The sequence below is a fragment of the Panthera leo genome, chromosome C2 (genome assembly GCF_018350215.1).
Source record: "Panthera leo isolate Ple1 chromosome C2, P.leo_Ple1_pat1.1, whole genome shotgun sequence".
NCBI classification, from domain to species: Eukaryota; Metazoa; Chordata; class Mammalia; order Carnivora; family Felidae; genus Panthera; species Panthera leo.
In genome coordinates, this window is record NC_056687.1 from 8108558 (window position 1) to 8120906 (window position 12349).

The 12349-nt window shown below is 45.6% G+C and overlaps 1 protein-coding gene across 3 annotated transcripts in view; it reads right to left on the bottom strand.

Moving 5' to 3' along the window:
- DYRK1A (dual specificity tyrosine phosphorylation regulated kinase 1A) overlaps positions 1-11782 on the bottom strand; it is a 147866-nt gene extending 136084 nt beyond the window's left edge. For 2 of the 3 annotated variants that reach the window (XM_042954398.1, XM_042954390.1), the window contains exon 1: positions 11083-11782. The gene's annotated coding sequence lies outside the window, so the exon portion shown is untranslated. Of the gene's footprint in view, positions 1-3706; positions 3732-11082 lie in introns of those variants that run through there. The other variant, XM_042954394.1, reaches the window with a different exon arrangement.
- Between the last annotated feature and the right edge of the window lie 567 nt (positions 11783-12349).

Genomic DNA, 12349 nt, shown 5'->3' on the forward strand with positions numbered 1-12349 from the left:
AAAAAAACACTAGAGATGACAGTTGTTCTTTTCAAGGAGAAATGATCAAATCGGAACAAATTTTTCAGCACACAGAATTTGTCTTAAAGACTAGAGTCCTATTTATATTCAAATAAACTTTAACTCAAAGTTAACTGCCGAAAGAAGTCTAAAATGAGACCAAAAAATTGACCTTCAAAAGGCAACACCAAAATCACTCAATTTCATGGACTCTGTGTTCCCTTTAATGAAGATTCATGTCTACCCTAGACTAAGTCCATGAGCCTCCTCTAGAGACCCCAAAAGATCTCCCACCAGATCCTGACTCCCATCAGGACACCCACGGTAGGCTTTGCCGCAGCACTGACGCCCAGGCCCCAGTTCCACGGATGGCACCAGGAGGTGCTCCATAAATAATCCCAAACACCTCACGAGGTAAATACATTTTAGATTATTGGTATCCTGATAAGGATACACGTGAAAAGAGAAGATGAGACTCTTCAGGAAAACACAAAGATACTCTGTCACGTGTTCAGCTACTCTATACTTCGCAAACCACGTATTATGATACAACCTTTTCCTTTCCAGAGTCACACCTTGCAGCATTGCCTTCTCCCACTGCCCTATTTCTAAGCCCATCTTTAATGGTGCTACAAACGATTTCCAGCTGTCCTTAATGGAAGCCTGACTACACTAATAATTCCATCTTCTGTTCCTTGACAGTTCCTTCAGGCCTTCGGGAGGAAACGTTCTCAACCGTCCCGCTAAACCAATCATTCCGGCACCGTACCGCTACCTAGGTTCAATTCTCTCCTTTCTATCTCCACAACTTTGGCCGCGCTGCTGTTTGAACACAGCGATATTCACTCGTTCTGCTGAAAAGTAAATAACTGAGACTTTTTAAGGCGCTCCAAACTTGGCTCTCCCACCTGACTTGTACCTTTCACCTCTTCGTATTCCTCCAAGCCTACACACCTAGAACGAGCTACCTTCCAGGCAGGCCCTGCTTCTCTCACTGTCATCTCCCCAACCCAGACCCGTCATCACTGCCCTGTGGAACCTCCTTCAGTTGCCCCAAATCAAATGCCTCACAATCTGTAAGACCCATCACTGTCATTTCTCAGTGCAACCGTCCCTATCCCTCCTCCAGGATCTCTCTCTCTCTCTCTCTCTCACACACACACACACACACACACACACACTGATACTCGGGGCTCACGAATCTGTCATTCTCCAGAGTCACCCCTCACTTCCCCTGCTACCACAGGTCACCCACAGGACAGCCCCCAGCAGACTGCCAATGCCCCAGGTTCAACCAAGACTCAGTCCCTCCTCCTCAAGGCTCACTCAAACCCCCAGAATCCTTACTTCTCTACATTCTTCTAGTCCTTCACATGTCAACTCCTCTCCCTGTCAGCAGCCGTGGTCTCTACTATGACGACGGTGCCTGCACCCAACAGCTACGTCAACACTAACAGCACAGGTAACCAAATCTCACCCACCTCTGTAGTCAGAGCTCCTACCAGCACGATGCGCATGCCTCATACAGAGGCCGGTCAAAAGTTTACTCAGATGATGAGGAACAAGAATCCCCTTGCACGACTTATCAAAGCGTTTACAATTACAAGCATCTACAGGTTATCGAAACATCCATTTCTCACTCAACAGAACAAAGAAATGCAGGAAAATCAGAAAATATTTTTAATTATGTATCTGACAGAATATTTCGTTTTTTAAAGTACAAAACTCCGAGTACAACTTAAGATGTTCAAACTCACTCATAATTAAAGAAATGCAAATCCAAACAACTGAACATCATTACTCACCTATTAAACTGACAAAGATTTAAAATTCTGACGACACCAGTATTGGTGAGATCTGGAAAACTGAACTCTCAGACCCAGCTCGTGAAGTAGAAATTGGTGCTACTTTTGAGAAGACACTTTCGCAAGACATATTCAAATGTGCATATACTTGGTGAACCGGTAATTTCCCTTTGAAATATGTAATCTAGGGCTAGTGTTCTAGAGAACACAGTTATATGCACAAGGATGTATACTGGAACACTTTAAAACAAAAATACAAGAACAATTCAAATGTTCTTCAATAGAGATTGAGTAAATTGGGGTACATCCATAACACGGAATACTCCCTAACCATTTAAAAACAACAAGCAAATATCATATGGCCGATAGGGAAATACGGCCCAAAGAGATCAAGACGCTTAAGATGCAAATCTGCGTGTCTGGCACGATCCCATTCGCTCTTAACTTCACAGACACTACGCACACACACACACACACACACACACACCCATCACAATGTCTGTGCACTTTAAAAAATAAATAGGATCAAGGGTGCCTGGCTGGCTCAGTCGGTGGAGTACACAACTCTTGATCTTGGGATTCGTGAGTTCAAGTCCCACACTGGAGGTAGAATTTCCTTAAAAAATACTAAATTTTAAAAAATAACAGGATCACACTGAACATACAGCTTTGTAACACACACATACAACAAATGTTTAATGCATATATATACAGTTGCACCTACATGCACAGGACATTTCTGGTAGGAAAACAACAACTATGACCTACGGAGCATGAGGTGGGGGTGGGAGGGTGATAAGGCGCCATTCTATAGGCCTTGAACTTTTTTCTTTTTTTTCTTTTTTTTTTATATCATGAGGACATTATTACTTGGTGATCTTTAGGAACTAAAATTCCCTAGGTCATCAGAACGATTCCTATATGTTTGACATGGTATAAGACCGCTCAAAAGGAATGATGAACACGAATTTAAAAAAAAGCCTTCTACTCCCAATCAAGCAATCAAGTGGGTCTTCCTCAAAATTATCCACAGTTTCATTACCAACACTCTTAGTGATAGGAGGCCAGCAGTCAGTCTAATACCACCAACCTCTGGCCACCAGAAAAGCCTCCATCAACCTTTCCAGGACTTACCACAAGCTGACACTTTTCAAAAACATGCCCTTCATTCTCCTCCAGCAAGGGCACACGTGCCCTGTTCTTCCCCCCACCCTTCCCACAAAGCTCTCTCGTTAGTACAGGTGCTCATCTCCAATTTTTAAAATGACAGCCAGCTAATTCATAAGAATAAAGTGTTAACTTGATATACAGATAAAGCACATTCCTCTGGCAATATTTCCATCTTAAATTAGGGAATCCAGCTCTTCGCTTCATCTAAAAGAATGAATTTGACAGTGAGAACTGCAGATTTTGAAAAAGACAGTAAGAACGGGGACAAGACCTACTTGGTTCCTTCTCCTCGTGCCTGGCAGGCACCTACCTACCATCTCCCCTCACGCTGCCCGTCCACGACCCTGTCCACTACAGCACTGAGAGTAACAACACCTTATTCAAAACCTCAACTTCCCACCTTTAAGTATTCATCTGACTACCTCTATTTGTTAAAAGGACAATTAAGTGATCCAACCATTCACTACCAATGAGCTCACACATAAAAAAAACTATTTGAGAATGACCCATATCCCTATAAAATCCCAATGCAGTTGGTATTTCGTCCTCTCTTGCGTTTGTATGAAGAACAAAGAACCAGGAGTCGGGAAAACATACACCAGCCCTGGAGACCAGCCTATTCTGGGGCAGTGGTTAGTCATTTAGCTTCTTTACATCCATTTCCTTCCCCAAAATGAAGAAGATGAACTCTATGAGTGTTTCTCAAAATGTTTCTACTGTAACAGGATTACCTGGAGTCCTAATTAAGAAAGTAGACTCCTGGGGCGCCTGGGTGCCTCCATCCATTAAGCTTCTGAATCTTGATTTTGGCTCGATTTTGGCTCAGGTCATGATCTCACGGTTCGGTTCGTGGGATCGAGCCCCGCATCTGGCTCCACGCTGACAGTGCGGAACCTGTTTAGGATTCTCTCTCCCTCTCTCTCTCTCTCTCTCTCTCTCTGCCCCTCCCGTGCACACTCACTCTAAGAATAAATTCAAAAGAAAGAAAGAAAGAAAGAAAGAAAGAAAGAAAGAAAAGAAAGAAAGAAAGAGAAAGTTGATTCCAGAGCATCATCCCAAACCTATAGAAAGAGAAGTAACTGAGCTTGGGAACTCTCACAACTCTGAGAAGTTCTCCAGAAGCCTGTTTGAGAACCATTAGTTTCTCGGGTCTCCACTAGATCAAATAATAACACTCTCTAGTTCAAAGGAATCCTAGACTCTCTTTGTTCAAACCCACAGAAACTTAAGAGGAACATACTTGGGTAGTAAACTTATTTCTAAACATCACTGCTATCATCCTGGCAACTTCAGGGGCTCAAACATTTACTGAAAACCTGACAAGACACAGGTGTTATTCCAGAATTGTCTGCTGAGAGTATGAGTATGAAAACATACCATAAGAATACATACTAGGAAACTATGAAAATAAAACTCAAAAGCTGAGACTCCAAATACTGGTTACATAAAATATAGTCACAGCAATCAAGAACCACGTTTCTATTAGAAAACAGTGTCAGTAACATAACGTGTCAAAATTCCTTCACTACTATAAGTTTAGCTACGTGTTTTCTAATCTGACCATATATGCCTATATCGCAGATACTAAATAGTGATCTATTTAAATGTGCACACCACAGTTCAAAAGATTGATGACCAAATATGGAAAATAAGTCTTATTAATTAGTGCAGTAAGTTGTCTTTTCAAGGTTTATTTCTGTATGTTTCTTCCAAAACATTTCAAGGTGTGACAGGAAATGCCTCATAATCCCCCCCCTTCTCTTCTTCAGTAGAAACAGATTTTCAACCAACCAGCTACCCTGCCAGAGACCACATATCCCAGCCTCCTTTGCAGCTAGCCACCTGACCAAGTTTGGACCAACAGATGTGAACAAAAGTCACGTATGCAACTTCCAGGTTTGTCTTTAAAAGGAGATGTGCTTTCTCCACATCTGTTCCTAGATGGTGGATATGGTGGGGAACGGTCTTCTACCATACAGAAAGTGGGGTTTCCCTAAGCACAGGGAAGGAACCAAGGTCCCCTCTACCATGGAGCCACCACAGTAGCCTTAAAATTACTTCCGGGAGAGACAAATAAACTTCTTGTTTAAGCTACTGTATTTAATCGGAACAAAGGCCCAATCTTGTATTCTAATTAATGCATATAGAAAGTTGAAGTGTATAACAAATATTAATAACTTCTTAACTAATTCAGTAAAGCTGAAACTCTAATTATAAATTCTTGGGTAACCCCACCACTGAAATTATTGCTACTGTACCAACTTATGTTTAAATGGCATTTTACACTTTTGCAAAGCACCTCGTTACAGTATCTCATTCCACAGTCTCAAACTCCTGGGCAGGGCGGCTGGTGCTGTGCACGTCTGGCACATAAAACACTCCAGCCCAGAGAAGCTACTCTGCCCAAGACTGCACAATCATGGAGTGGTACTAGGACAGGACTCGGCAGATAGGTTCCTCATTCCATCCTCTATACACATATACGTCTATCTACCTCTGCTGTACTGGAAGGGTGATCGAAGACCTATTCCTGTCCAGGTGGATGTTACCATCTAATGGAGAGAAGAGACAGACATTATATGAGTAGAACTGTGAATATATACGAATAATCGTACATCTATCTGCAATAAGAGCTATTAAAAAAAAAAAAAAAAAAGCAGAGTCCTATAAGAACGCACAGCCAAAGAACCCTACCTAGACTGGGGTTTGGGGGAAAGCCTCTCTGAAGAAGTAGCGTTTATCCTGGGACCATAACCATGAGTATGAATGGAGGAGGAAAAAGAGGGAGAAGAGAGAGGAGAAAGCTATTAAGAAATGTGCATGTGTTGCCCCAACCTTCACAAGAGCCCTATGGGAAGTATCACAAACCCCGTGTTACAGAGGAAGAAACCAACGCTTAGCAAAATCACACGGCCAGTGAGTGGCAGGACCTGCTGAGATTCCGGATCTGCCTGACTCTGGAGCCTCTGCCCAGCACCATCTCACAGGCCTGTACTCTGTCCACAGGACCACGCTGTCCCAATGGCCATCTATAACTAGACATTATGCACATTTTGGACGGGTGTCAGATGCAAACCCTAACCACAAATATCCATAAAACTTAAAAAAGAAAAATCAACTCTTGTCATTGGAAATTTGATATACTTAGAAAAATTACAGGGTTACTTAATGAACAGGGATGTTATGTAAAATAAAAGGGATGTTGAAAACCAGATTTGTTCCATGTTAAACCAGATCCCTAAGCTCCTCCCCACTGATTTACACAAGCATTTTAATTATGGGAACAGAAAATTCATAACAATTCTAAAGTAAAAATACATTTTAAGCTATCATGCACTATTACATATGAGCATATGTCCCTCAAGCAAAAGGTAAGTACCTTGTCAAAACTTTAATGGTACTATAAATTTTTCAAAATCTCCTTCTAGGGGCACCTGGGTGGCTCAGTTAAGCATCCGCTTCAGCTCAGGTCTTAATCTCAGTTTGGGAGTTCAAGCCCAGCACTGGGCTCTGTGCCGACAGCTCGGCACCTGGAGGCTGCTTCAGGTTCTGTGTCTCCCTCTCTGTCTGCTCCCCACCCCCCCACCCCCCACCTCCCACCCCCCACTTAAGCTCTGTATGTCTCTCTTTCTCAAAAAGTGAATAAACATTTATAAAGATTTTTTAAGGGACACCTGGGTGGCTCAGTCAGTTAAGCATCTGCCTTCAGCTCAGGTCATAGGCTCAGGTCATGATCTCACCATTCGTGAGTTTGAGCCCTGCGTCGGGCTCTGAGCTGACAGCTCTGAGCCTGGGGCCTGCTTTGGATTCTGTGTGTGTGTGTCTCTCTCTCTGCCCCTCCCCTGTTCCTGCTCTGTCCCTGTCTCTCACAACCTGAATAAAAGTTAAAAAGAAAAAAAAAATTAAAAAAGATTTTTTTTAATAAAGTAAAAATAAAATAAAATAAAACAAAATAAAATAAAATAAAACAAAAATCCCCTTCTAGAACAGAGGTGCGTAGCTCTGGTAGAAAAAATCAACTGTCAAAAATCCCAAAAGTGGTTCTACATTAGCACAAAGTATGCCCACCAGGACCCACGTCACTTTAGACATTCAACGTACTGTAAGTTATTATCTCCAAAAGAAAATTTTAACTCGTTATACAATTCTGAAAGGATTTCAAAGCAAAAGCTTAACTTCTGAAAAATGTTTAGCTGGCCTATATAATGCAATACTTCCAAACCATGTTGTTTCCATACACTAAAAAATGAAACTCAGGCTGCCTGTAGCCACTAAGTTAGGAACACAACTTGTCTTTAATCACCTAATACGAATCTTTGATTAATTATTTTATCCTGTGAAGCCAACATTTCATTTTCACATAACCAACGATAAACTTTACAGCTGCAGCTTAACGCTGCAGGCAAGATTTCAAAAAATTTATTCATTTAGGGGCAACTGAGAAGTTTTAGATAACCTGAAATAATTTGATGATTCTTTTCCAAGTAATTAAACAAAAACTTTAGCCTCCCCAAATTTTTACTCAAAAACTGTATAAGCTGTGGTTAGGAATTACCACAATTTCTCTAGCCATCAAAACACTGACCAGCGGTGAAGATAATACACGGTAAGAAGTCTTTTAAAAGGCATAGGGGTACCTGGATGGCTCATTCAGTTAGGCATCTGACTTCAGCTCAGGTCACGATCTCAAAGTTCATGAGTTTGAGCCCTGTGTCCATCTCTGGGCTGACAGCTCAGAGCCTGGAGCCTGCTTCAGATTCTGTGTCTCCCTCTCTCTCTGTTGCCCCCCGACCCACTCACGTTTTGTCTCTGTCTCCCAAAAATAAATAAATGTTCAAAAAAAATTTTTTTAAAGGCATAATCACCGTGTATACTCAAGTCCCACAATACCTTGACAAGGCCAACTGTGTTAGCACCAAGTTTCAGGTGACCGTGTTTGATAACTTCAAGTAGTATTTTTACTTGTAAATAGAAAACAGGTATACCTACCAAAACACTCAACAGAAAGTAGAGATTCTTAGCTCATAGCTGGAATTACTGATAAGGAATACAACAAAATTGTAAGAGCAATAAAATTCTGTGTAAGTGCGAAGTTCTTTATAAAGACTCTTCCTGGAAGTTTCTGCATTTTGCTGGGTTCAAATGTTTCATTTTTTTTCTTGGGGCAATGAGAGAAATTGCTTGGGGGCGTGGGCGTAGGAAATGTGAAAGTTCTTTGAAGTGAGAGAGAAGCTAATTCTGAAGCAAAAAGATTGACACCTTTATCACAAATACAAAGAAAGTCAAAAATGAAGACTCCTATTAAACTTACTTTTACTAAGCAATTCCCTTTGCACTCATAATAAAGTTACTTCTATCCAAATTTTCTTCCCCAAACTAGATACTTACCAACCATAAACACACATGTAAAAACATCCCTAGTAATCTAAGTAGCGAAGCTGTTATTTAAAAAAAAAAATGTTTTCAAGTAGTACCCAAAATTCGATACAAATTAGCATATTCGTTTTTTGCATATTAGTTTCAAAACAAAATGCAAGCCAACGGTCCTTCTGTAACTTCTGTTGTAAGCTGTCTTTGACTTTGCTTTGGCAGATAAATATTCACAGCACTATAAAAACCTATGTATGTAAATTCTTTAAATACCAGTTCCCTAACCCCCCCCCCCCCATCTTTAAGTCATCAACACAATAACTCTCCATAAACTGAAACCCACCGGACAGTCATCTGACAATATTCTAGGAGGTAAAAATATACTAACCAAGGATCTTTTTTTTTTTTTTAACTATACACATTCCCAAACAAGACACTGCATTAAAATGGAGTATTTTCATTTATTTTGAACATCAGTTCCCCTAAAAGACTGAAGTAACGGGTTAATTTTTGAATCCCAACACACAGTAATTCTGTGTATCTCTTAAGGTTCTAATAAGTCCCACCAAAATGTCTTTAAAACATGTTTAAGAATCTTATACCCAAATTCCTTATAACAAAGATCCCACCAGCTCATTTGGTCCACTTCCCATCCCCTACCAATAATGACCATCCATTCATTCAAGTCTATTCCTTCAAGTCATAATCATCTTTAGATTTTAAAGTGTGCCTGCTACCTTACACAGAGGTGACCCTAGAATAATGACTTTCTGAGCTTATGCCTCTTATGAACTTTTTACACTGTTTTACAACAGAACTTGGTACACATGTTAACAGGAGTCCTTAACTTTCTGATAAGGTTGGAAGTGTAAACGAATTTGGACAGCCAACACAAGCACCGGGGCTATTTCAAGACAAATCTTCCAAAAGCACTGGGGTACTTTAAGTGTAAGTCATGTGTATATTAAAAATCTTAACTGTAACCGAGTAAACTTTTCTCTTAACTGCTGTTTCTTTGAAACCATCTTCTAGTCTCACATTTATAGTCTGTCTGAAGATAATTATTTCTCTCAAGGTAACTAAACAATCAAGACATGACAAATTTAGGAAAACAAAACCTAAAGGTAATTCCACTGAATTATTAGAACTCCCCCAAATCAAACTAAATATATCCATTCTTAAACATTTTGTGTATGTAAGGTACAAGAGCTCATACAGGAAATCTATTCAAAGATTTAAAAATCCCTAAAAATAACTTTACACAAAACTTTCTCATGACTCATCAATACTTAAGTGATGCCTACAGTTAAAATTAAGTGTGAAGAACAAAACGCACCAAAAAATATTTAATTCCTTCCATTCAAGAACTGCCTACATAGTTGTTTTTTTTTTTTGGGGGGGGGGGGAGGGGGGAGGGAAGATCTGACAAGTTTCTTTATGAGGGTCTCCTTTCAATCTTTCCACTTCCGCAAAGACAAAGTTAATTCCATGCTCAACACTGTCAGGGGCACAATCTCTGGGTTAGAACCCTGAGTCATTATTCACAGATCGCTCCAAAATTTGCCAGTGTTTATAATAATCGGTTATAACCTAGTGATTATGAGCCCAGGCTGGCTACAGACTCCTGGCTCCTGGAGTCCCAGCTGTATGACCTTGGATGAGTCACAGCTCAGTTTCCTCATCTGTGAAATGGGTTAACAGTTCCTACCGGTAGGAAAAGCAAGTTCATGCATGTAAAACCCCGACAATACTGCCTGGTACCCTTCGTCCTAATCTTTAAAAAATGCGTGTGAAAACAATGCCATACGGTGTATTTTCTAACAACTTGGGCGGAATTCAAAAACCAAACGGTGTTGGCATTCAAGTCCTGCACCTAGATTACGAGGACCATATAATCTAGTGCTGGACGAAAAGCAGAGCCCATTAGTCGGAATCGCTCACTAATTTTGCCATTTTTAACTATTTCAGACTAGGGAGGGGCCTTTCGAGAGGTGTTAAGAAATTCGGCAGCTTTGGTGGATCCAAACGAGAGCGGGTTTGTGCCTGTAAATAGACTTGTGAAGTTTTGTTGCAATAGCCAGGTATCAATTATAATTTACGCATTCTCAGCCACCAACTCCTCCGGCTGCTAAACAGGTCATTACTCCACCTCGAGTGGCCGGGATCACTTGCACTCACTGCACAACTTCGGAGCACGCCGAGTGCCCTCGCTCCGGCACACACCCCAAGGGCCGCTGAGGGACCCGGCTCCCGACCTTCCCCGGCGCCTCGCCCAGCAGCCAGCCCCATTTTCTTAACCCGTGCATTGTCCTTGCGGAGAACCCCGGCGGATCCCACACTGGTGGGGACCGAGAGGAGGGACGAGGGAGGAGCTGGGGGAAGAGGATGAGGAGGAGGAAGAGGAGGAGGAGGAGGAGGAGGAAGACAACCTCCTCCCCTCCGCTCGGGCGACCAGTGAAGGTCTGGCGCTTTCTCCGGCCCCCAGGCCCCGGCTCCCGGGAGGCCGTGGCCCCTGCTCCCACCCTCCGCAACTTTCCCTCCGCTCGCACCCGCCTCTCCTCCGGGACCGGGCCTGTCGGGCTCCCTCCCCCGGCGGCCGGCCCCGGGCCGCGGCGCCTCCTCCTAAAATGGCAGGTCCCTCCCTCCGCCCGGCCGGCCTCGGCGCGGGCCCGGCTGCAGGCCGCGGGGGGAGCCGGGCGCCGGGCCGGGCGGGGCCGCGGCCGGGCCGGACACTCACCGGGACGATGGCGGGGCGCTCGCGCCGCTCCCTCCGGTGAGTCTCAGCCTCGGGCTCCCGCCGCTGCGCTCCCGCCGCGGCCTCCGCAGCCAGCGCCGCCCCGGCCGCTTCTCTCCGCCCCCGGCGCTCCCGGCTCCGCGGCCGAGCCGCAGCCTTCTCAGTCTCTCTCCGGCTCCGCGGTTCCAGCGGCGCCCGGGGCCGGGGAGGCGACAGCCCCCTCCCCGGCAAATACCGCAGTCCCCGGACCCCGACTCCCGGCGGCGGGGCCGCGCGGCCCGGCGCGGCGCGGAGGGCGGCGGCGGCGAGGCCGGGCGCCGAGTCGCGGCCGCTCCCGGCGGCTTCTTCCCGAGGAGGATTTTGTAAATCTCACAAAATGGCGCGCGCTCCAAACCTGCGCAGCGAGAAGCGCCGGGGCCCGAGCGGCGGCGGCGGCGGCGGCGGCTCCTCCGCCAGGAGAGCCCGAACCGCCCGCCCCCGAGTCCCCGCACAGACAGACAGACACACACACACACTCACACACACACACACGCACGCACACTCGCCCTCGCACACGCTCACTCACACACACTCTCACACTCACACCGGTCCCGCCCGCTCGCCGGCGGCGGCAGCGGCACCAACAGCAGCAGCAGGAACAGCAGCAGCAGAAGCGGCGGCGGCGGCGGCGCCCGCACCCCCCGCTCGAGGTGTCCGCTCCCAGAGCCCGACCTGGGCCGCGATCAGCAGCAGCGACGGCAGCAGTCTCCCCGAATCCCCCCGCCGCTCTTGCCGCCGCCACCCCCGCCTCACTCCAATGGGGCTTTTTATTATTATTCGGGCGGGAAGCGAAAGGGTTTAAAAAAAAACCAACCAACAAAATGGCGACGGACCGACCCGGTCGCTATAGCAACTGTCAATCAAAACGCAAAACCCCGGCTGACGTGCTGACGTCCTCCTCCCGCCCCCCGGCCCCAAGCCGGCGGGCGGGGCCTGTTGCTCGGGCAACGGCAGATTCCGTTCCCTCCTTTCCCTCTCCCCCTATGTCCCCAACCAACCACCCAACCCCCTCAGGTCACGTGAAGGATAAATTCGGAGCTCGGGCCCGCTACGAGTGTCAGAGGAGGGCGCGTGATTCGCTCGGGGGAGGGGAGAGGAGGGGGACGGCCGGGCCGAGGGAGGGAAGGGAAGCGAAGGGGGGCGAGGCGGCGGCCCGGCCTGTGCGCGAGCGCCCGCCGCCTCCCCGGCCTCCTGGCCGCGCCCCGCCCCGCGCCCGCGCCCGCGCCCGCGC